Below are 24274 nucleotides of genomic sequence, written 5' to 3' on the forward strand. Positions count from 1 at the left end.
GCCGCTAGTGTCTAAGCAAACCCTTGACTGCTGGTACAGGCTCGCACTGAGTAGACTTAGGCAGGAAGGATGGGGGACGGAGGGTTCTGGCATGGAAACTTCTAACTCTGATCTGAGGATCTTGTCCAGGGCTGGGAAGGAGGCACACCTGTCCCTGGGGACCAGGGACCCGCCTGCTCGCCCCCAAGTGTGACCCTTGAGGAGTTGGCACTCCAGGCACCCAGTTCCCCGACACCATGCCCCCTACACAGCTTTGGGGAATTGCCGTTCAGAGTACTTTCCTCCCACATGACGGGCTATGGGCCAGCCCCAGGGCTCTCTCCCACCAGCACCCCATGTAGGGTCTTGATGACCTTCCTCATTTTTGCTAAACTTTTACATCTGCTGAGATCTGAGAGGCGTGGTGGTGGCCTGTAGGGTCCTAGCTGCACCCCCAGCGGGCTGGGTGCTATACCTCTAAGGGCATCATTGACAAGCAAGGGGTCCAGCCTCCTAGTGCTCCCAGGAGGGCTAGAGGAGAGGACGCTGGTGGCTGGCACCAGAGTAAAGTGCCACCTCCAGCAGGGAGTGGCCTCTTTATGGAGAAATGTCACCCAGAGGGCTCTGAAGAGGCCCGAGGCTCCAGGAAGGCCGGGCCCAGCTGGTTCTTCAGCTCCAGCCTTGAAATTCAGAGTCCCTCCTCAGCAAAAAATAAACAATCCCAGATCACTGGGGCTGTCAGATAAGCGGCACTCCCCTCTCCCTTCTTCCCTTCCTATCTGCCCTGCTTCCTCTCCCCCTCAGGCCTCCTTCCTCCCCTCCCCCTCCCCCTCCCCCTCCTCCTTTCCTGTCTTCCCTTCCTCCTCAGGCCCACTCTCCTCACCCTCTCTCTCTCCCTCTTCTCCCTTCCTCATCTCTCCTCCCCAACCCCCCCAGCTGGGGGCCTATACTTTGCCCCTCTTGGACCAGGGGAGGGTGTGGTGCTTGGTCATGGACCCGGCAGGGTAACCCCTGGCTTCTACCTGGCTGCACCATAGAATCACCTAAGCAGCTTTTTTTTTTTTTAAGATCTTATTTATTTATTTATTCATGAGAGACACGGAGAGAGGCAGAGACATAGGTGGAGGGAGAAGCAGGCTCCCTGCGGGGATCCCAAGAGCCTGAGCCAAAGGCTCAGCCACTGAGCCACCCAGGTGCCCCAACCTAAGCAGCTTTTAAGGAATATTGGTGCTGTGTGCCCCGCACAGCCTGTTGTGGGGCCTGGGCATGCTGATACAGCAGGAGGGGTGGAGACCCCAGGACTGACTCTGGTCCAGCTTCCTCCAGTCCTGAAATGAGATGCTGGAGCTGGAGCCAGGAATGAGAACTGACTGTCCAGAGCACTGCTCACTCCAGGCCACGCTCAGTTTGGAAACAAGAAGGTGAAGCCTTGGAGAGGTTAAGGAACTGGCCCAAAGTCCCACAGCTGCTGAGTGGCTAAGCCATGCTCAAGCCTTTGAGGTGCTAACTGTAAGACCAGGGAGGCTTCTTTCCAGCTCACCTCCACTTCTCTGGGGCGTAAAACACCAAAAGATCCAGGGGAAAGAGAGGCCCAGCCTATAGCTCTCCAAGTGGTATAGGGCCCCTGGGATAGTTCCAGGCAAAGGAAAATGGAAGATGCATCCACCTGACAGGCTGTACCAGGGACTGGCGCGGGGGGGGGGGGGGGGGGGGGGGGGGGGGGGCTGGGTGTCCTACCTCAGGAAAGGTCTGTGGCTGTTGCTGCCTGCCCTCCCTCCCCCTTCTTCCAGAATGGCAGAAAGGCATTTGTTTGGGGCCCACCCCTGGTGTCGTATTCCTAGCTCTGCAGTACAGCTGTTGCCCCCTTCCCCAGGGGATGCTGTCTTCTAGGGCCAGAGGATCGGATCCCTCACAGGCCCCCCTTTCCTACCCCAGGGGATGGGATCTCTCAGAGCATCTCTGTCCCACTCAGCCCCCACAAGCTGCCATCCATGCTGCACTGGATAGGGGAGGGGGCTCCCTGGGGCAACTTCCTCAAGAATAAAGAGACTACTACTACTTTGGAGACCCCCACTCCCGCTCCCCCCACACTCAGGACCTCACCTCCCAGGCACTGCCGTTCCTCACTCTTGAGTTCAGTCTCCCAGGGCACAGGCCATATTGCCCAGACAGCTCCATTCTGGGCAGCTAGATGAATTTGCCACCCTTCCTCACACGCTCTGGTCCTGCACAAGGCATATTTGCCCACACGTGGCCCATTAAAGGAGGCCGGCCGTGTTGACATGTAGGAAGGGAAGGGGGCAGTGGTTTCCTGGCCTGTCCCAATCAACCATAAGACCCGATAGAAGATGCTGGCAGGTGAGCCCAACTCTGAGGCCAAACTTACCATATGTTTTTCTAACTAGGGGCCCCTGGGCAGGTCATCCCTGCTCTGGCCTCAGTTTCCCACGTGTGCAATTCATAAGATGTTTGGGGGAGGGTAGCCTTCCTCGAAAGGCCCAGGGTTAGGGAGAAAGGAGAACAGGGTCCCCCACCCCCACCCTGTCCCCGCACACAGGTGTACATACATGCACACAGGCAGCAGCCCCAGAAAGGGTCCTGGGTTGCGCGTACTGCAAAGCCCCCCAGGGACCTCCCAGCAGACCCCCCAGGGACCTCCCAAGCAGTCCATAAGCCCATGGCCCCGGAGGTCCCAGTGCCTGGGGCGGGGCCTCCGCGGGGAGGGGCTGGGGAGCGGGGACCAGCGAAGGAGTCGCAGGCTGCGGCTGGCTCCTCTTTCCGAGGAGATAGTCCGCTCTAAGCCTCAACATTCTTAGCTGTAAAGGGGGGTAATAGCGGCTGAACGAAAGGGTCACGAGGATGAAATGAAATACTACATGTAAAGTACGTAGTACGCTGTTCACCGCACCGGAGCTGGCACCTGCCCCGGTGCTCCAGGGACCCCACTGGACGAGACAAAGCCCTGCTCCTGGCGGGCGGGGTGGCGCACGGCTCTCGGCGTGGGCCTGGGAGCCCAGCTGTGTGATCTCAGACGCCGCTTAGCCCGTCGGCGCCTCGGCTACTTTATTCGTAGAATAGCAATAGTGTGACCTCGTGGGCTCGTGCAAAGTGAGGTGATGCACTGAAGCGTGCGGCGGCAGGAGCTGTGTTAAAAGGAGAAGCCTCCCACCCCCTCCGTCCGCGCCGCGCGCTCAGGCCCCGGAGCAGGCGAGGCCGGGCGGCAGCGCCCCCTGCCGGCCGCCGAGAGAACGGGGCGCTCCCGCCGCCGGCTGGGGAGCCGCGAGGATTCCTCAGCAGCCGCGGTTCACCAGGCGCCGCCCCCGGTGGCGGGCTCTGCGCGCGCACTTGGCCGGCCGGGAACCCAGCGTCTCGTGCAGGTCCCAAGCCGGTGTCGCACGCGCGCACGGTTACGGTTCCGGTTCCCTCCACCCAGGGGGCAGCGGGGCTCGGGAGGCCAAGACCCTCGCCCCGCGGCGCGCAGCGAGGGCGCCCCCCCCCGACCCCAGCCTCCGCGCGGCCGCCGGGCAGCCCGCCCCATCACTGCGGCGAGTGCGCGTGCGCGCGCCCCGAGGCCGTGCCGGGGGCCAGGAGCGCGGGCCGAGAGGGGGAAGGAGGGGGCCCGGGGCGCGCGGGGGGGCTCGTGCCCGGCCCCGCCCATCGGCCCCGCCCTCCCGGCTGCGGGGGCAGGAGGCGGCGGCGCCGCGCGCGGGCACTCGGCGGGCTGCGAGGAGCGCGGAGCCGGAGCCGGAGCGGCCGCCACCACCGCCACCTGCGCGGCCGTCACCAAGGTAGGGCGGCCCCGCGCCGCCAGCCGTGCCCTCCCGGTGCGCACGGTGCGGGCGCCCTGCGCCCCCGGCTGCAGCGCCCTGGGAGGGATGCTGGGCTCGGCGCGCCGCGGGGGACCCGGCGGGGCGCGGGGGACAGGCTTCCAGCACCTCGGCGTGACCTGACAAGGCGCCGCTCCTCCCCAGGCCTCAGTTTCCCCATTGGCATAGCGGGCGCAGTGGTGGCCCCTTCCGCCCCGCGCTGTTGGGAGAGGCCGCGCCGAGGAGGCTCCCGACGGCTCCGGGCTGGACCCGCACGTCCGCGCCGCCCGCCCTCTGCCCGCAGGGAGGGCCGCTCGCGCTGGGTGTGGCAAGCCCGTCCCGACAGGCCCCCTGGCGGCCCGACTCGCCCCCCCGCTCGGTGACCTGCGGGGCCGCAGCTTCCAGGTACAGGAAACGAGGGGGCGACAGCCCGAGGTCCCTGCCGAGCCGCCCGGCGCGCAGGGTGCGGCCGTCAGAGCCGCCACCAAGTCTGTCTTGCTGGGAGAGCCCGGAGTTGGGGGTGAGGGGACCGTCGGCTGCAGACTTGTCTCGACCAGACCCGTGAACCCTCCAGGATTTAGAGAATGGTTTGCAACCTCCTCTTCCCCTTCCCTGCCCCGCCAGCTATGATGGGGCTGGATCAGGTTTTGGTGCGTGGACCTCAGAGGGGCAGCAGTGCCAAGAGAGCTGTGTCTGAGTGGGATTGGATCTGGGACAGAGCAAGTGTCTGAGGGACTGTGGCTCTAGGCTTTCAGGATCAAAAAAAAAAAAAAAAAAGACCTCTGGCATCTGGCCTGGTCGCTCACTGGAAGGTTTTGCTGCCCCCATCACACACCTCTTAGGATGGGGATGGCACTAACTGTAAACAGCTGGAAGCTGCTGGTCCTGCCCTGGGCACGCAGACAACATCTTACTCCTCTTCCTCCATCCTGGAGCACTCATCTGGTCCCTTAAATCTGCTCACTTCCAGGCTGAACTGCCCCAAGCCTGGCACTCTGTCTCCTGCCAGGGCCCAAGGGAGCAAAGGGAAGGGGCAGGAGCTGAGGTATCTGCCCCAGAGCAAGTAGTGGTGAGCCTGGGGTTTGTTCCGAACCCGCCTGCATCAGGACTGGAATGTGTCCCCTAACCTTCCTGCACTTCCGGAGCACCTGTGGGTTAGCAGCTGCCTTAGAGGTCTGGAGTGAAAGGAGGAGCCCGTTCCAGGTCCTTCCTGCCCACAGTGCTTCCCCGTCTTCTCCTGTTGCCTACCCTGATTGAGGGAGTAGTTTCTGAGAATCAAGTCTGAGCCTTCGGGTCCCTCTTGTCCGCTTTATGACCTGCTCCCACCCAAGAGTGTTCTTACTGCCAAAAGGAGAGAGGAACTGCCGGGGCAGGTGGTGAGCTCAGTGTCCTCGGAGGTATGTGAGCAGAGGCTGGATGAGCACTTGCTAGGGGTGAACTGCCTTTGACTGCAAGTCTGGGATTCTTGTTCTGATTGAGAGTGGCCATGACCGTGCCCTCTGGCTATGGTGGAACCTCACCCAGCCTGCAGCTAGACCGCAAATGAGTATTATTACCCCATCGTAAAAGCAGACTAAGTATATGTGCTGTCACTTGAACGTAACCCCAACACACAAGCTTAAGTGTTACCTAAGTCTCTTGTCATCTCTACATCTGTATAATCTGGGTTCTGTTTTCCTGCTCACCTAGTGCAAGGAGGCACCCATTTTGGCCTGATTTAGGGGCATGACAGATTCTGGCTATTACAAAGTCATCCTATGCTAATAATTTGAAAATGTACTATGGAATTAGGGAATGCCCAAGCTGAAGGGGATCTGAAGGAATCATCTCTCCCACCCCATCATTGTCTAGATAGGCATCGCCCAGCCCCAGAGGGAACATGATTTGTCAAAGCTGAGACAGCAAACCAGCCACCAAACCCAGGATCCTGATTCCTAGACCAGAGTATGGATTTGTTTGTTGGAAAATACATACCATATAGTCGGTGAAAGCAGTCTGTATGTATTCCTATAAAATGAGGGAAAATAAATACAAAAGGATAAACCTTTCTGCTGGCAAGGCTGTGGGCAATTCTCCAGCAGCATTTAATTCTGCAGGGCAATCTGGCAGCCTGTTACAAAAGTTCATGAAAATGATTTAAACTGCCCTTTGCTGCTAGACTTCTACTTTGACGACCTTACCCTAAGGAAGTAACTGTAGAGAGAGATTAATGTAATGCTGTTAATTATAATAAGCTTCCTTTTTTAAGATTTTATTTATTTATTCATGAGAGACACAGGGAGAGAGAGGCAGAGACACAGGCAGAGGGAGAAGCAGGCTCCCTGTGGGGAGCCTGATGTGCGGGAATCGATCCCAGGACCCTGGGATCATGCCCTGAGCCGAAGGCAGATGCTCAACCACTGAGCCACCCAGGTGCCCTTCTAACAAGTGTCACAGTGAAGCTTTTGGAGCTTTATCTGAGGTTTCATAAACATCATTTGAAAAGTACAGCTTAAAACATAGTAGCATTAAGGCTTACATTGCTGGAATCTGGCCAACATAAAAGCGGTGTGGTCCAGAGGAAAGCCCACTAGACTAGCGTTAGCAGGCCCAGATTCCAGGATAAGCTCTTCACGTTCTCCTCTGTGTGACCTCGGGTCAGTCCCTTCCCCTTTCTGGTCTCACTTTTCCCATCTGTGAATCAGGGTAGATTCAGTGCTTGCTGAATTTCTTTCAGCTCCAACAACCCACCTTGGGGGTCTAACAGATCTCTGTAACCAAAGCCTGCATTGGAACAGTGACCACGGTGACAACCAAAGAATGTTTTAGCCTTCCTCCGCCATCCTTAAATGAATCTTCTTAGAGGCAGGCAGCTAGCCTTTTTCCCCTGGGAAGGGACTTCATTCAGCCTTAGACTTTTGTTAGTTCCAAATGGCCAGAACCTGGATTGTTTTAGAGTGTAGTGTGGCTTTGTTTTTATTTTTCTTTGCCAGATAATCAAGGGACAGAGATGCTTCAGGAAGACCAGAAAATACTGCAGCAGGATCTTCTGTTTGTTATTTTGAGTCTAAAGGCTGTGCCTTGCCTCTTTCAGACCAGATTAGAGGTGTTTTGTAAGCACATCTCATACGAAGGGCCAGGAATTGGTGACTTCACTTCCATGAGCAAACATTTATTGGGCACCTAGGCCTGGAGGTACCTCCTAGGGCCCTGCATTGTTGCCATGAGAAATATATTAAACCCTTTGAAATGGCCAATATCTGACTGTTTTGACTTACAAGAAATGGCAATTTCATTCAGTTCAGTGTAAATGGAAAAAGATATAATTAAAGAGCCCTGTGCTCCCTACCATAATTGAGAGATGGGCAGGGTGCAGTGGAGACTAGGAAAGTGTGATTATAAGCTTGGAAAAGTCAGAGAGAAAGGGCATGGGAGCCTCACTTTGTAGAAATAATAATAATAATAATAATAATAATAATAATAATAATATGTCCCGCCTGCCTGACACTATCCTAAGTGCTTTACATTCATTCATTTAGTCATTCAGCTATTCTTTTATTAAGCACCTATGTAGTGCTAGGTATTTTCTGGTGTGGAGGCAGGAGTCTTGACAGTAAATAAAATAGATCAAAAAAATCTGTCCTAAAGAACTTACAGTCTAATAGGGGAAAAAAGACGATAATAAGTAAAGCCATTGGTGGTAAATGCAGAGGGAACAAATAAAACACAGCAGTAGCTTCAGGTGTGTGGAGAGGAATGGAAGGACAGGGTTATAATTTTAAATTGGGTGATTGGGGGGACCATTGAGAAGCACCTTTTGGGTAAAGTCTTAAAGGAGGTGAGGAAGTGAGCTGGGCTGGTTTCTGGGGAAGAGCCATCCAGGTAGAGGAAACAGCGGGTGCAAAAGCCCTGAGGTAGGCCCTTGCCTGGCAGGTTCAGGGAAGAGTGACCGAAAAGGCAGGTGGACTGGTAAGATGCACCACCCGTGGTCAGATTGTGCACCTGCCCTGTACATCATGGAACCCTCCAAGTTTGGGATGGGGGGGTACTGTTTTTTTTCTTTCTTTCTTTTTTAAAGTAAACCCTATGCCCCACACGTGAAACTCAAACTCATAATCTGAGATCAAAGTTGCATGCTCTACTCCCTGAGCCAGCCAGACGCTCCACAGCGAGGGTACTCTTTTTACTCCTCTTTTTCAGTTAAGAAAACAAAGATACAGAGACATTCGGTAGCTTGCTAAGACCATGTCTCTCAGAGGAGCTGGGGCTCTTAGTAGAGAGAGGGCGGTGAGGAGCCGTGGGACAGGGCCAGGGCATGGCCAGATTTGAGTGTTAGTGTTTCCTCTGGGGTGCAGAGAGAAGGCTGTGGAAAAAATCCAGGCTGGGGTGATGAATTGGACCCAGGAAGCGAACTTCAGCGAACCTGAAGTGAATGTGGGGGCAGAGGATCTGCCAAGCTCGGTGCTGGGAGTAAGGAGGGGGGTCCAGGCCAGGTGAACAGGAGCAGGAGGAGGAGGAAGCCAAGCTGGTCTTGGCCTATTTATTTAACAAACACTTATTTGCACTTCTGCTCCCTGCACCGTCTAAGATTTTATGTACATCAACCCCTTCAATCCTCAAGGCATTTTGGAGGATCAATTCTCTCCTTATTACTACTACTTTTTAAAATGGGTGTGTTATATTGTATGTAAGTTATATCTCAATAAAGTTAATTTACAAAGAAAGTATATTTGTTTTTTTGTTATAAATACTTGACAGTAATGGGGAATTTAGAAAAAAAGGAAAACAGACAGAAAATAAGTTATCCATGTCTTCTCTTTTCATCTCAGATAATCAATATAAAAATTTTGGTGTATTTACTTCATCTTTTTTCTACTCTTTCTCGCCATTTTACAGATTAGGCCGCTGGGGCCCAGAGGGGTTGGGCAGTTGGGACAGGGTCATCCACTTGAACCATGTCATCTGGCTCCAGTGTCGAGGGTCTTAATCACTGTGCTGTGCTACCTGGAATGCCAGTGGGTGGGTTCCACTGGGACCTACCCCCCCCCACTCGGCCCACCCCAGCATCAGTTCACAGATAGGGAAAGTGAGGCTCAGTGAAAGGCAGGGCCTTGTTCAGCATCTCTCATCCAGTTGGGAGCAGATATGTGAAGTCTCATTCTACTAAGAAGAAACAGGATGCTGGGAACTTATGCAGGGTTGACGTGACAGCTGCTTTCAGCCTGGCCCGGAGCCCAGAGCTTGCAGGGGGCTGGCAAGTGGCGTGACCCTGCCCACAGGGAGTGCCGAGGACTGCCGGGGCAGGCCCGCAGTTCCCTGAGCTCGAGTCTCATCCCTCCTGCCTGCCCTGGGTGGGAGGTGGCCAGGAGACAGGGAGGGAGAGTGTGGGGCTTTGCCAGGCCTGCAGGCCCCCTGGGAGTTGTCTCTTACTCTCTGACTGTGCATTTATTTCTGGCTCTGATGCCAGCAAACTCCTGGGGCCGCCTGCTGCTAAGGATGCAGTCCTGGCATCCAGTCCCAGCACAGCTACCAGGTGAGCCTGGGGCCAGGTCTTCCCCACTGCCCCCCCACCCCCCCCCCCCAGCCTGCAAAATGGCATCATAATGGTGCCAGCTGCAGGATGAAGTGAGATGTAGGTGGAAAGTGCTGGCACACGGAGGTGCTCAATAGGTGACCTGTGCTACTGTTGCTATTCCGATGGCTACCTAAAGGGTGTTGGCTCAGGCTGGGGGATGGAGCCTGCCCCAGCCAGAGCACCTCCACCACAGTGGAGCCACCCTTCACACCTGGCTGAACCAGGTAGGGCCCACCAGCGCAGGAGGAGACGGAAATGAACTTTGGGCAGTGGCTTGTAGTCCAAGATTGCAGATAACAAAAGACGCAGTGGAAGGAAAGAAGCCACGCCCCTGAGGAGGGAGACCTGACCTGGCCAATATCGTGCTCTATAGGCAAGTCACGTCCCTTCTTTATGCCCCTTGTCCTCACTCACAAAGTGGGGAGAATATTTCCTGCCCTGATGATTGTAATGATCTTCATCCCAGCAGCCGTCTACTGAGGCTTCTCTGTGCCTGGAGAGTATGGATGGAGATGACCCGGACCCATCACTGCCTTCAAGGGCACTCAGCCTGGGGTTGGGGGTGGGGGGCTCCAGCCATGATAGGGAAACCTAGGGACTGGGCCCTCAAAGAGGGGCATCTAACCTTAGGATGGAACTGAGGGTGGGGAAGGCTCCCGGAGGAAGTGATGCCCCAGCTGGGTTGTGAGTGAGATTGGAGTCGGCCAGATATTGGAGGCGAGGAAAGTGAGGAAGGTCATTGGGTAAATGGCCCACCTCTCTGAGCCTCAGCCTCTTTATCTGTAAAATGGCTCAAATGTAAATACTTGCTTTCCTAATTTATAGGGTGGTTGTGAGGCTTGAAATTGGATAAAGAGCATGGAAGTGCTTTTGAACTATGAAATGGCAGGCACCTCTTCATTGTTGTTTATTGTGATGTCTGGAGCCCCTGAGGGTTAGGGAAATACAGGGCCAGCATCCTTCTGGGTCTCAGAGAACATCCAGTCTGTTTTAAAAGGCCTCCAGTCAAATCCAACAGGGACGGAGAGGCTCAATTCACCTCATACCCCGTTGTTTTAAGAGCTCAAGAGTATTTCTGTACGAGGGTGTGGCTTTGCTTAGAGGGGGCCCTGAGGACAGCCGTGACCCAGTCACAGCCCTGCCCCACTGAAGAGGCACACGTGCCTGCAGAAAGCCATCAAGCCATAAGCACAGGCCAGGCCTTAGGACCCAGGGTAGGGGAGCGTGGGCTAAGGGACGTGCCAAGGGAGGGAGTGGAAGACAGGGGAGTGCCATGAGGAGAAACCGTTCTATGTAAAGGAAGTCCACAAGGTCACATGAAATGGAAAAACAAGGCAGAGAACAGTAAGTGGAGACTGAGCCTCTTTGGATTTGAATGTGGGAGAAGAATGTATTTACACGCGTGTGCATATGGAAAAATAGATGCATATCAAGCTGGTTGATCATCACGATCACTTTCGTCTTTTTTATAGTTTGAAATTTGTACATGTTATTTGACTTTTATTTCTTAACAAGTTGTCTGTATGTAACATATGTGACAATATAATGCAGGTGGTCTAACAGTCTGACATCACCAGGCTGGAGGGCTTAAGGAGGCACCCATGGCACAAGGACTTGGTGAGGCCTGGATGATACTCCCCTACTGGCCTTCCAGGACAGTTGAGAGCAGAGTCCAGGGATGGCTGGATGAAGGAGTAGCTGAAGGAGAGGTCTCTGGGATAGGTTCTAGGACTCTTCTTAGGACAAAGACTGGGGTTGTAGGTGTCTGCAAGAACAGTCAGCGCTGTGACCAGACTGTCCAAGCCAGGGACTGCAGGCTACATCAGCAGGAGCATAGGCTCAAATCCAGAAAGGTAAGGGTTCTACTGGAGTGTGGACCACCCCCTGAGTGGGTCTGAGGCAGCACGAACAGGTCCAGAGGCCCAGCTGGCTATGGAAGGGCCTGTGCCTTCAGATTCTGTGATGCTTTAGGGTTCTAAAGTACGCCAGACCTCAGCAGACCCTTTTCCCTCAAAGATGCACTTTCTTGGTCTTTGGTCTGTGGGGCCCTCCACACCTTCCCACCTCTTTACAAAGGTATTGAAGAAACTAAGCTACTGTCATATTTTATTGAATGCAGGGTGCCATCTTTTGTGAGGTACACCATTATTTTATAATCCATTAAGAAAGAAAAACATCAAACTGTAAGTTGTATCCCAGTTTCAAAGATACTAAATGTTGAAAGACTATGTCTTAGAATCAATTAGATATGACATGCAGTAGGCCTCACACTAGACTCTTCATGTATGTATATTCATTTAATCCTGTATCGACCCACTGGCTAGATATTCTTGTCCTCTTTTTACAGATAAGGAAACGGACCCAGAGAGGTTAAGTGATTTTTTTTGCAAGGTCACACAGTGAGCAAAAGATAAAGCTGGGATTTGAACCCATCCATCACTTTTTCCTCATCCAACCCCACAAAGAAAAGGTTCCTGAGTCCTGGCCCTTGGGAAGAAGAAAGTGTTCATGCTGCAGAGTGAACATATGCCAGTTCAGAGTTCAGAAATGCCCCAGTGGACTGGTCATTAAACACCCAGGGCTATGAGTAATGGGGGGAGGCCTCGAGGGGAGCTGGGGAAATAATGGACAGGAAAGAGCTCTGAGAGCTTGTTGGCTGGTTCATTAGCCTCGTCCTTGTTAGGATCAGTACCAGGAGCAGATTGGCCACCCTGCAGAGAGACCACAGAGACCTGCCCCGCACAGGTTATCCTAGAGCCTTACCCAGAAAGGCCCATTCGTTCATTTCCTACAAAATTATTTTTCAATTTACTTTTGTGAATGAGATCTTTATTCATGTATTGGTCACTGTGTGCCTGTGAAACATGGCCGTGTGCTAAGGATACAGAGAAGAACAGACATGGGTGCTGCCCTGGAGGGCTCACAGACCAGAGGAGATGGCCAGTGACCCTAAAGTCCCACAAAACCTGGAATGGGTGCCTGACAGAGAAGGGAGGGCATCAAAACTTGCAGAGCAGAGAAGGTGCCTAGTTCAGGGTCACTGCAGAAGGCTGTCGTAGGGGAAGGACTTTGGAGCCGAGACCTGGAAGATGAGTAGGGGGTAATTGGGTAAAAGTGGGAAGGGGAGCCTGCTGGACAAAAGAAACAGCCTGGAGGCTGAATGAAATGGACCTTCGAGGAATCAAAAAAAAAATCAAAAAGCACTGAATGTCTCCAACTCTGATTCCTGGGCAGATGAGGCCAGAGAGGTGGAGTGGGCCAGACCCTTTGGGTCCTAGAGCAGTGGCCGTGGGGTGACATGCTCAGACTGGCATCTTTTGAAAAGATTGGGGGCAAGATGGTTGGTTGGTGAGACTGAATGTGCAGGTGACCCCAGCTGGTGCCAGTGGGAGCAGAGCTAAGTGGAAGGTTTAGGAGGTGTCTGGGGGTGGGGGGGCGGCATTAGCTGTGAGTACAAGAAGGAGGCGGCCACACAGGTGAGCCCTGGGATGTGGCTTTGTGGCTGTGCCCTCACAAGACCTGACTTACAGAGGGAAGGCTCTTGGGGGGAGAAGAGCTGTAGTGGGAAAGCTGTCACCCCCATTGGTACCTCTTGTCCTGGTTTGGATTTTGTCTGTTTTTTCTCGTGGAGACCTCCTTAGATATCCTGGCTCATCCAGCACCAGAGTTTTGCTGGATGGTGGGAAGTAAGTCAGTGGGTGAAGGCTTCAGGGTGACGATGAGATGACAGGCCTCATGGGAGGAGGTGGAGGAGGGGCAGACAGGCTGCGAGGAGGGAGAGGAGGCCCCTGATGGGCGGTCTCGGGGGTGCGGAGCTGTGGGAGGGTGTCCCAGGCGCCACCGTGTGTGGACATTGCGTGGCCCAGATGCTATCACCGGAGCTGGCCTTTCAGAAAGGCTGGATCCAAGCCTGGTGGCAGAGTGGAGGCAGCGCCAAATGGGTTATGCGGTACGTGGCACCGGGCTCTTTCCTCGGGCTTGAACCTGTTTTATCCAGCAGGGGTGCCAACAACAAGGGTGCCTGGTCACATCTGACCGGTGACAGGAAGCTGAAGGGGGGAGGGTGCAGTAAGCCAGGGGCGCGTGAATTAGTGACTTTGAAAGCAAGTGGATCATTTTCACACGGTGACAGAGTGCAAGGTGTGGCCAAGAGAAGAGGTGACTGAGGACATGGAAAGGAGGTCATTTGGAGATGATATGGTCCTTGTATGGGGGAAGGCTGGAGAGGATCTGAGACTTGTCCAAGGTCACACAGCAAGGAAGTAGCTCTGCTCGTGTGGTTTGCTGTGCCGTGGGTTCCAGATGCCAGAGAGTGGTTCCTTTCCACAGTCTTCCCTGGGACACGAGAACCCGATGCTGCTGGGTCTGCATACGGCCAGGGCTAGGCGTCAGGAGGCCTGGTGCGGGGCTATGGCCAGCCAAGGGGTGGGTGGGAATGCATTCGGGGCGACTCTGAAAGAGGGAGCAGCTAAGCTGAACTTTACAGCAGCTGAATGTGCAGAGTGGTGAGCAGGACCTATTGGCAAGTGCAAGCCTCGGGCTGGCGATGGGAAGCATACTGAGCCTATTTGGGATGCGGCAAACAGACGGTCCAGTTGGCTCCGTCTAGGGAATAGTATCGGGTACTGGCCGGTTGCCAATGGTGGGGAGGTGGGAGTAGCCTGCCCTGGCAGGGGGGAGTATTTTTTCATTGACACTGTTTAGACTTGTATAATAAAAAGTCACTGTTAGCCAGTCTTATTTTTTTTTAAGATTTTATTTATTTATTCATGAGAGACACACACAGAGAGAGGCAGAGACACAGGCAGAGGGAGAAGCAGGCCCCATGCAGGGAGCCCGATGTAGGACTCGATTCCAGGACCCCAGGATCACGCCCTGAGCCAAAGGCAGACACTTAACCGCTGAGCCACCCAGGTGTCCCATAGCCAGTCTTATTATTGTCTTTAAGTCCTCTACAGAAAATGCACCCCTTATTGTCTGCACCCAGGCCTCCTGCCTTTGCCCCTCCCGCTCGCCCTCCCCCACCTTGCCCCACCTCTCTTCTTGCTTTACTCCTGGGCCACATCTTGGCTTTGAATCCTCAACTCAGAAGCCATGGAAGGTTTTAGAATGGGGGATGCTTCTGTCTTGTGGCCCAAGTGGGACTCAGTTTAGAAGTCAAGTGCAGAGATTAGAAGGACAGCCTGGAGGAGGCAAGTAGGATGTGGGAGATGAGGAGGATTAGCGCAGGGGGGAGTAGAGCTTTGGGGATGGGAGCAGGACTTCAGGCATGCCTCAGAAGGCCCAGGACGCATGTCCACAGCTGTTCACCACCACACCAGGCCTGGACCAGCACAGTGGGGGAGACCACTGGGCTGCAGGGGTTCCAAGGCCTGCAGTATCCAGGGCTGTGGTTGGCAGTCACAGAATCCCCAGGCTTTAGGAGCACCCCAGATCTCACCTGCCCTAATAAGAACCTTCCAGAGCGTGAGGACAGCAGTAATGCCCCTCGGGGGTTACTTCCCAGCCTGCAGATACCAGCAGGACCTCAGGGGTACCCAAACAACAGCCCTCGGGCTGGTATTGATTAGTCCTCATGTTACAGATGAGGAGCCAAGGCTTCAGAGTGAAGCAGAGAGACTCCTGGAACCATGGCCTAGTGACGGCTCCATGTCCTGATAGCACTTGTAACTTTACTGGGATGCACACATGCATGCTACGCACAGCCACCCTCAGAGCTAGCAGGTGACCTCATGGCACAGGGGATATGGCTGCAGAGGACTGAGACATGCAGGGGCCTGGGAACAGCCCAGTGAGGGGCTGGACAGTGGTGGGGACACAGAAGCAGCTGGTTTTGAGCATCAAGAACTAGAGATTTGTGTTCTCTCTGGGATCTGCCACTGACCCGCCAAGTGCCCTTGGACAAGTTACATCCCTTCCCGAGTTCTTGTTTCCTCACCTGAAAAGTGAGAGCGTTAGATTAAATGATCTGTACCAGCCTGTGCACCCTGAAAATCCTGACAGTCTCCCCAGCTTCTGTTCTGGTGGCCTCCAAAGTGGGGTGTGCAAGACACTTGTTGGGGTGCAGGAAAAAATACTAAGAGAAAATCATGCAGCTTTGCTCACATTTGGCAGGTGCAGACCCACTGTCACCACTCAGACTGTCAGATGGCCTCATGCCTCACGTCTCCAGAAGTCTCTGGGGAGAAGGGGAAAGCACTCTGAGAAAGGATGACAAAGGACATCCCCTACTCTTTGTTTTCGGGAGTTTAGTACAATTAATTCAACCCGGTTAATCAGGTTAATCCAGACTAATTAATCCAGATTGGCTTTATGGATTTTATTAACCAGTTTGAGCTAATCCTCACAAAATGGGCAAGTGGTTTTAGAAGATTCCTATCTGAACAGTGGGTCGTTAGGGGTTCTAATACCAGTACGAGGGGACAAGGAACGAACACTTGGGTTCCCAGCATGATCACATCAGCAGCCACAAGACAAGGGGGGAAAAAAAACAATGGCAAGCTAATCAAGTCTGATAAGAAGTCAGCCCAAGATGTTTTTAAATTGTGGAGGGGGTGACGCTATTTGAAATACAGATTTAAAGTCACTCTGGTTAATGATGAATCTCGCCTCGTGGAGATGTATGTTATGCCTCACAGCCCCTGATGATAGTTACTTGTATAAAACATAAAATATTGACAGAGTGGGACTCGTTTTCTTTTTTTCTCTTTGGAAGGAGTAAATGATTAAAAAAAAAAAAAGTCCCCCTGCTCTAACCTCCTGATCCTTTTCTATGCAGCTGCCCCTTCTGACAAATCACTGCATTTGTAATCAAACTTTGCTCAAGTGGGGTGTGATTTCTCCATTTCTCTACCTGTTCCCGGGGGCAGTGATGTCTGGGCCCACAGAGCCCAGCACAGGTGTCGGTCTCCAGCTGGAGACGTGGAAAAATGGAGGGTGAGTCGATGTGCCCCGATTCACCTTTCCCATCGTGGGGCTGAGGCCGTGCTGACCCTTCTAGCATCAAAGGCTTGGGGTCTGCTCCCGACCCTAAGGAGCCCCATCTTTCCCAGCCGAAACCACAGTCTGGAGAAATGCAGCGCACCTTTCAAAGGTCTCAGACTCAGGGGGGTCCAGCTAGGGTGAATGACCCTCCCCACCCCCAGCCTCACAATTAGAAGACTTCTTCCCCAGCCATGCTTGGAATTTGTCCCTCTGAGGGCAGCAGCACAGATAAGGAGAAAATATTTGGTACTGTATCCAGGCACAGGATCAAAGGAAACTTTGTTCCATGTCTTAGAGGACTCTCCCCGGCTGGGATGCCAGAAATCCAGATCCTGTTCCTGGTTCTGCCCTTTATGGATGTCCCCGGACAAGCCGACTCAGTTTCATTTCTGCACCCTCTGAGAGATCTTGTGGTCTGGCCAGTGGTACTACTATTCTAAGAAGTGAGTCTGGGAGCTTTTGGGGGACATGCTCTACTGAGTGGTTCTCAGCCCCCATCTGGAGGGTTTGTGTATGACCAGGGTCCAACGTGGGTGAGAGATGGGGACAGCTTGGAACATTCTGGGGAGGCAACCAAAATGAGAAGAAGGAGACTTAGTCACACAAGAAAGTCCCCCACCTGAGTGGATCGATGGCAGGGGCATGGGGTCAGGGGCCTCAGATCTCTGAAGGGTTGTGGGTGGCAGGGGCAGTGGATGCGGTGGTGAGGCTCTAGGGATGAGGATTAGAGGCAGGGCAGGAGGGGAAGTGTGGATTTCTGCTCAGTAGAAGGAGGAAGTCTGACAGCTAAGCTGCTCTGTCCCCCAGAAGGAGTGAGCTTCCCACCACTAGACTGGTATAAGCCAAGACCCGCAGACTTTTCAGAGTGGTGTGGAAAGGAGGACAGGAAGCTGGGCTGGATGCCCACCTGGGGCCCTGACCCTGGGCAGTCCTGAAGCATTTGTTCTGGTTTTTGGTTTTTTTGTTTTTTGTTTTTTTGCCCCAGATGTAATAAGATCATTTGGGAGAGGGAGTTAGTGTGTCTGGCTGAGAATTAGATTAGATAAGAATTAGAGCTTTAGACTCTAAATCAGCATGAAGGGGTGGGGGAGGGGCGCAAGGCTTTCTCTGTTGCCTACCCGTTAAGGGAGTTTGGGTGCCTCCCAGCACAGATGATCCCCTCCACCCCTAAATCTTTAGATCTTTAAGTATTGCCGCTTGGAAGAGAAAGAAAGGACATGGACACTTTGTGCTTCTGGTTTGATCTCCAAGCCCCGTTCACCTTATGCATTTTTGCTAAATGTTCATTTCAATCCATTAATATAGTTACATACCGTAGAGCAGTGCCTAGTTCACAGTGAGTACTCAGTAGAAGTTACTATTATTATTTATTTTGAATTTGCCTTGGATTTGCCATGTACCAGGCAGTGTTCTAAGTGCTTGTCATATATGAACTCGTTTACTATTTTAGGATGACAAGACCCGAAGCCCGGAGAGCTTGCTAGCCTGCCCAAGGTGATAAGCCAGAGGGTGTGGTGAAACTGGTGTCTGAGCCCGGCAGGTGGGCCCTGGTTGTGTCTGTAACCTTCTCTGCTGCGTCTCCATGTGGTCACAGATTAAAGGAACAAAGCACATTTGCCTCCGTTCTCCCTTCAGAGCCTCCCTAAAGCCTCAGGAGACTGGCGCACAGAGGTGCACATTCCCATTGTACAGATGGGGCCTGGGGCCCAGAGATGGACAATGACTTGAGCAGGGTCACACAGTAAATGGGGGCCAACCAGAGTGGAGCCGGGCCCCCTGGTCTCAGAACATCGATGTACCTTCCCTGCATAGAGCAGGGCTCCCAGCTGAGCCCAGTGGGAGTCCATGTGAGCAGACACTGCTCCCAAAGGGGCTGTTCCTTCGCCAGAAGCAGCCAGAACCTGCTCCACAGAGGGGCAGCAAGCCAGAGGGAAATGGATGGGAGGAGTCATCCCTCTGTCCAGGGAAGGGCCCTCCAGGCCCTCCCAACAGTGCCCGGGAAAGTCGTGAGGGTGCTCACCCCAGGCGCCCCTTCTGTCTGAGGGAGGCGCAGGCAGGGGAGCCCCTGACTAGCCAGGAGTAAAGGGGGGGGTTGGAAGGGGGAGCAGAAGCAGAGGTGGAGCCTGCCTAAGGGGGCCGTGATGCCTAGGTGCTGCTAGCTCTTTTCTTCCATTTTTACTGTGGCAAAATGTGCATAACATAAAATTTACCATTGTCACCACTTTTAGTTCTGTGCCATGGGGTCCATTCGCACGACTGTACAACCAGCAGCACCGTGATTTTGAAATTTTGATCTCACAGTAGCCTGTTCTCTTCTTTAATGCTTTTGCTGACATGTATGAATGAAAGATGTGTGTTCGGGGCTGAAATTATCATGCTTGACAAAAAGGACCACGATATGTAGAAGCTTCACCCCTGCCAGGCATTGCTTTGAGTTAACAAACTCATTGAATCCTTACAGTTTGCCTGCAGGTTAGGTTCTGTTGTTGACCTCAGTTTACAGATGAGAAAACCGAGGCATAGAAAGGTTTAGTATCTTTCTCCAAATCCCTCACCGGTTACTGCCGCTTACTGACGTCTCGCTGCGTGCCAGGCTAGCTGCTGTGTTCAGCCTTGGCCCTGTTGCATAGCAACCTGGTAAGTGGTAGGTGCCCATGTGGTTCCAAGATCTGCAGAAGGTGAGTCTGGGTTTATATCTGGGCCTCTGACGCTGAAGCCTGTGTCTTGGCCACCTGGCCTGGACACCTGCCGTGTGGACAGTGAGGCTGGCATCCGAACACCCGCCTGCTTCTCAGGGCTGGCCTGAGCCCATGTTTATATATTGAGACTGTTTGGAGGATAGAACGGCAAGCACCACAGCCCCAAGCGGCCCCGAGTTAGGAAGTGGTTGCGTGCCCCTGGAGCCTTTGGAGGACAGGTTCCTGCTGCCTAGCAGTTGTGTAACCTCGGAAAAGTGACTCCGTTGCTCAGAGCTGAGCGTGGCCCGCCACGTCCGTTAGACGGAGGTAACTCTCCCCACCCCAGGGTGAACGTGAAACCTAAACCGGGCGGGCGACAAGAAGGACTCTGCAAATCATAGAGCAGGGGTGTGGAGCGGTGGCTCAGAGTGGTCCCAAGATCAACTGCACCATCGTCACCTGGGAACTTGTTAGAGATGCAGGTTCTCGGACCCCACTACTGACTTGCTAAATCAGAAAGTGTAGGGTAGGCCCCGCAATCTGGGAGCTAATGAGCCTTGTGGGTGATTCTGGTGCCCTCTCAGGTTGAGACCCGGGGTTGGAAAGCTTCCCGCAAAATGTAAATGAGATATTGTCACCAGTCCTGGCAGAGGCTCAGGCTTGGGCCAGAAGGGCCTCTTCAGCCTGGAGCGCTGACATCTTTCCTGTACTCCTCAGCCTCTGCTGGGCCTCCTGCCCTGCTTGGCCCACAGGCCCAGTCTGAACAAATGATTCTGGGTGGGAAGGGGGGGCAGCTCTAGGAGGCTGGAAATGGGGAGGCAGTAGCCTCACCGTCCTCCCCGGGGTCGCTGTTGCAGCCACTAGGTAAAGCATTGATTAAGGCTGAGCATTGTGTCCACCCACGTTCCTGTGGGGGGGGGGAGCAAGAAGGAGCTGCCCAGAGCCCCCCACCCCAGCCCACCCCGGTGTGCAGGGCTGAGCTGGGAGGTGGAGTGGGAATGCCGGCTGCCCGGAATCAGGCAGGAATCAGGCAGGCAGGCCTCAGTCACATCTGGGGACTCTTAGCACAGGGAGATGGGTTGAGGGAAAAGAGGAAACTCTTCTCTGGTGTGGAACCCCAGCTGCTGAGATGTGCCCAGGAGCCAGGCCTCCCGGCTGCACGGCTCTCTCTAGTTGCCGAGACCTGTGGAGACAGGTCAGCCCTTGGCTCCTGGTCAGCAAAGCCCAGGTCTGCCCCTCTCCCCCTCATCAGGCCCATGCTTTTCCTCCCAAGCCCAGACAAGGAAGGCCTCAGAATCTTCCTCCTCCAGCTCTTCACCATGCTCCGCAGCTCCCTGCTCCAGCCAGCTGGAGCGGGCACAAAACAGAACCCACTTCGCCCCCCTAGTTCTTCCTTGGATACAAGCCCAAAGTTGAGGAAAGAAAATATTTTCTCCGGCCAAGGCTTCTAAATACCCAATAGCCAGGGCCACCTTGGGGCAGCTCTCACCTGGCCACACCTCGGGTTACACACTTTGACATCTTCCCATGGTCTCAAGAGCCGAGTCCTGAGCCAGCATCAGAGCCCGGGCTGGCACCTAGCCTGCAGGGCCCCAACGGCAACCTTGCACTAGCCCAGGCCCCGGCCAGACCGGACCCTCGTGGTTCCCTGGATGTGTCTCACTCCCTCCTCCTCCACCATACCCCCCTTCCACCTGCAGGGCCTCCCTTCACCTCACCTTGCAGGCTGGCCTCAAGCAGACCTGCCCCGAGGCTTTCACCCACTCCCAGGATTTCCACCTTCCTGCTGCAGCCTGTTCAGTCCCCTTCACCCTGAACTGAGCTCGCTGGTTACACGTCCGCCTCTCCCATCAACCTGAGCCCCTGAGGGTCAGCAGCCCCGGCCACGGTCGTCATCCTCGCCTGTCCCCCATAAGTGCCCAGCACAGGCTGGGCTCTGGGAGGGCCCCAGTAATGCAGGTTGAAGGCACTCTGGGCCCCAGCTCCCCGCCACAGGGCAAGGTGGAAGCTATTTGTGGGCCAGAGGTGGGGACCCACAGATGACAGAGTGTAGGCCCCCCGCCGCAGGTGCCCATTCTCAGAAGTGGAGCTGTAGGGCTTCTGGTCGCTGGGGAATGCTGAGCCTAGCACTCTCCCTGTCCAGGGCTCAGGGGCCCTCTCGGTCCAAAGACAAATTCAGAAGCTCTACTAGGGAATGGTTGGTGAGGAGGAAGTGGAACCTCAGATTTTCAGCCTCTCCAAGGTGGTGGCTTTAGAAAGTCCCCAGTGACCCTTGTCTCTTGAAACTCTGAGATAAGGAGATTGTGGGGCAATAAATCTCTGTAAAGTGTTAGTCTGGGCCTAATTTAGGGGAATAAACAGGAAGAAGCCGTGTTCTGTGTCTCCAGAGGAGCAAGGCCACAAGGGCACCAGCCCTCCGAGGAGTGGGACAGCCGATAGGTAGACAGCTGTGTCATCCTCACGGTTCCGGGTTTTGGTGCGTGTGGGCTGCAGAGCATTCAGTGAACCGTCCTAACAGTTGGGCAAGGTAAGAGTATTACCTGCCTGAGAAAACCTGAGGGGGGATGAGATTTGCCCAAGGTCATGGAGCAAATTGGTGTCAGAATCAGGACTCTCTCACCTGAGCAGCAGGCTTGTCTGCTATGAAAGTGACAGGCCCAGGCGGGGGTGGGTGGGGGTCCTCCTGGTGCCCAGAGAGGGGGTTCAGGTGGCATGAGTGGAAGCTAGTCCAGGAGCCAGGTGGGTCTCCCCCTGGGTACCTGCCTGTGGGATATGACACGAGTGGGCACAGCAGAAGGGAGGACCTGGCAGTCCAATGGGTGGGTGGCTGGATGAGTGGACAGAGGGAAGCAGGCAGGAACGTGGGCAGCAGGACCGGAGCGGGGAAGAAAGCAGCCACAGCCAAGCTCTTTCTTGGTCCTAGAGGCTTGCAAGGTGTTTTACAGCCATTATCTCGTTCAATCCTCGGCAAGCCTCTGTGAGGCAGGTATTAGGGTACCCTTTTACAGATGCAGATGCGAGGCCCAGAGACAAGTGGAGGTCCAGGATTTGATCCCTATTCTCCTCTTTCCTTGCCCTGGGTATCCTCCTAGGATTAGAGAGTGCTCCGGGGTGGCTCCCTGGTGGTAGTTCTCTTGGGTCCAGGACGGTGGAGGGAGAGGAGCATCCTAGGAGCCCAGCTAAGTCCTTACCTGGTTTGCTGATTTGCTTGGAGGCAGAGAGAAGAGGGCATGAGCAAAGATGACGCACCTGGGAAAACAATGCTTTGAGGGGAGAGCAGATAAACCGCTTTGGTTAAAGGGTGAGTTTGTGGAGAGGAGAGACGGCTGGGGGAGTGCCGGGCCCCACAACCCAAGTCCCGCAGAGGGCTTGCCCCTGAGGACAGAGGGGACCTAGGTTGGTGAGTCTTAAGGGAAATGATGGTGTCAGAGAGAGATCAGGAAAGGAGCTCTGGGCTGGGATAGGGGAGAAATGGAGTCTCCCAGAGAAAAGGCTGCCTGGACTTTGCAAGGCTTGAGGGAAGGGGAGAGAACAGTTGGGGGCCGTGGTGCAAGGGGAGGTCAGGCCGTCTATCACAGGAGGTGCCCTGCCCCTCCTGGGTGCCAGGGACCTGGCTCTGGGCAGCATCAGATGTCAGGAGGAGGCGCTCCCTTGGGCCTAATCTCATCAGGAGGAGAGAGGAATTTCTTGGCTTTGTCTCTGACTCAATCTCTATTTCCTGTGGGCCTGCGGGGAGGCATCTGTGCCAGACCAGAAGGACCGGAGACCTGGAAGAAGGGAGATGGGGGCAGAGAAGAGGGCCCACGGCAGAGAAAACCTGGAGACAGGGCTGTTTTTACTTGCTGGCTGCAGGTGCCTCTGCCCCCACTGCTGATATGGCCTGGGCGTTGGAGGCCTGGGGGAGGGTTGCCCTGAGGCTGTGTCCCTGCTCTCCTGCCTGGGCTGTGCTAGTAGAGGAAACCAAAGGGCTTCCCCAGTCTTGCCACCACCACACCTACTCACACCCTGGCCCTGCAAGAGCGTCGTCCCCTCATCACAGGGCTGAGCTAGGCAGCCAGCTTCTACCCCAAGAGCCCCCCACAGAGATGCACACATACAATCTTCGGATTCTTCTTGACCAAGAAGGATTATTGGTTAGCGTTTCATGGATGCTTATCTGTTCCCTCCATCGACGTGGTGAGCACCAGGGGTCAGAATTCTGTGCCCAGTGGGCTGCTTTGCACTTCCTGATTTGGGATTTTTACTCAGACCTCAACACATACCTGTCACATACTAAATCAAATTTTAGCGTCCTGTAAACATTGGGACCACGACAATCTTAACAGCAAATAAGTGTGCACCCAGCATCATTCCACATGCCATGTAGATTATCTTATTTGATTGTCCAGGCAGCTCCGTGAGGGAGCAGAGACCCAGGACTCAACAGCTTGGCTTCAAATGCCAGCTCACCTGCCTTACAAGTGTGATTTTGAACAAGTTGCTTAACCTCTCTGGGCCCCCGTTTTCTCATCTGTAAAAAGGAGGTGATAATAGTATTTTAGGGATTATTGTGAGGATTGAGTTAGTACATGGAGCATACTTCATACATCAGTTAACTGTTAGTTCTTACTATGCCCAATTTTTCTGGTGAAGAAATAGACACATTAAGTAACCTGCCCAAGGGCGCTTGGGTGGCCCAGTTGGTTGGGCATCTGCCTTAGGCTCAGGTCATTATCCCGGGGGTCCTGAGATCAAGCCCCATGTTGGGCTCCCTGCTCAGCAGAGAGCCTGCTTCTCTCTCTCTCCTCCTTGTTCATGCTCCCTCTCTCTTTCTCTCTATTTCTCTCTCTCAAATAAATAAATAAAATCTTAAAAAAAAATAGTCTGCCCAAAGTCACACAGGTGTGGTGGACATACTCTGTAATTATGCTGTTAATTGGGTACCCAGTAGCCACATGTGGCTGCTGGGTACCCAGTAGCTACTGAGCACTTGGAATGTTGCTAATGTGATGGAGGAGCTGCATTGTACATTTTATTTCCTTTTACTTCATTCTGAATTTGATTTAGAAGCCACAGGGCCCCATGTCAGACTGAGCTGGGGCGGGGGTCCCACACCCAGTGATCTGATGTAACTGATTCTCATGGGTGTTTGGAGTCGCACCCCACAGCCTGTGCTTCAGCGGTCTGGGATCATGCCATCTCCTGCCGTGCTGTTCTCAGCCATTTCCCTGAGAGGTGTAAACACATGGAGAGCAGTGACTGAACTGCTCCTGCCCTGCCCCTGCACCCGGGTC

At 54.2% G+C, this 24274-nt stretch overlaps 1 protein-coding gene across 3 annotated transcripts in view; it reads left to right on the plus strand.

Annotated features, from left to right (window-relative positions):
- The first annotated feature begins 3452 nt into the window (after positions 1-3452).
- The window catches only part of CORO2A (coronin 2A), a 55072-nt gene continuing 34250 nt past the window's right edge, over positions 3453-24274 (plus strand). Inside the window, exon 1 of one of the 3 annotated variants that reach the window (XM_041763935.1) lies at positions 3453-3767. The gene's annotated coding sequence lies outside the window, so the exon portion shown is untranslated. Of the gene's footprint in view, positions 3768-21366; positions 21529-22283; positions 22303-24274 lie in introns of those variants that run through there. The other 2 variants (XM_041763933.1, XM_041763936.1) reach the window with 2 other exon arrangements.

This window comes from Vulpes lagopus, chromosome 7, assembly GCF_018345385.1.
Source record: "Vulpes lagopus strain Blue_001 chromosome 7, ASM1834538v1, whole genome shotgun sequence".
Taxonomy (NCBI): Eukaryota; Metazoa; Chordata; class Mammalia; order Carnivora; family Canidae; genus Vulpes; species Vulpes lagopus.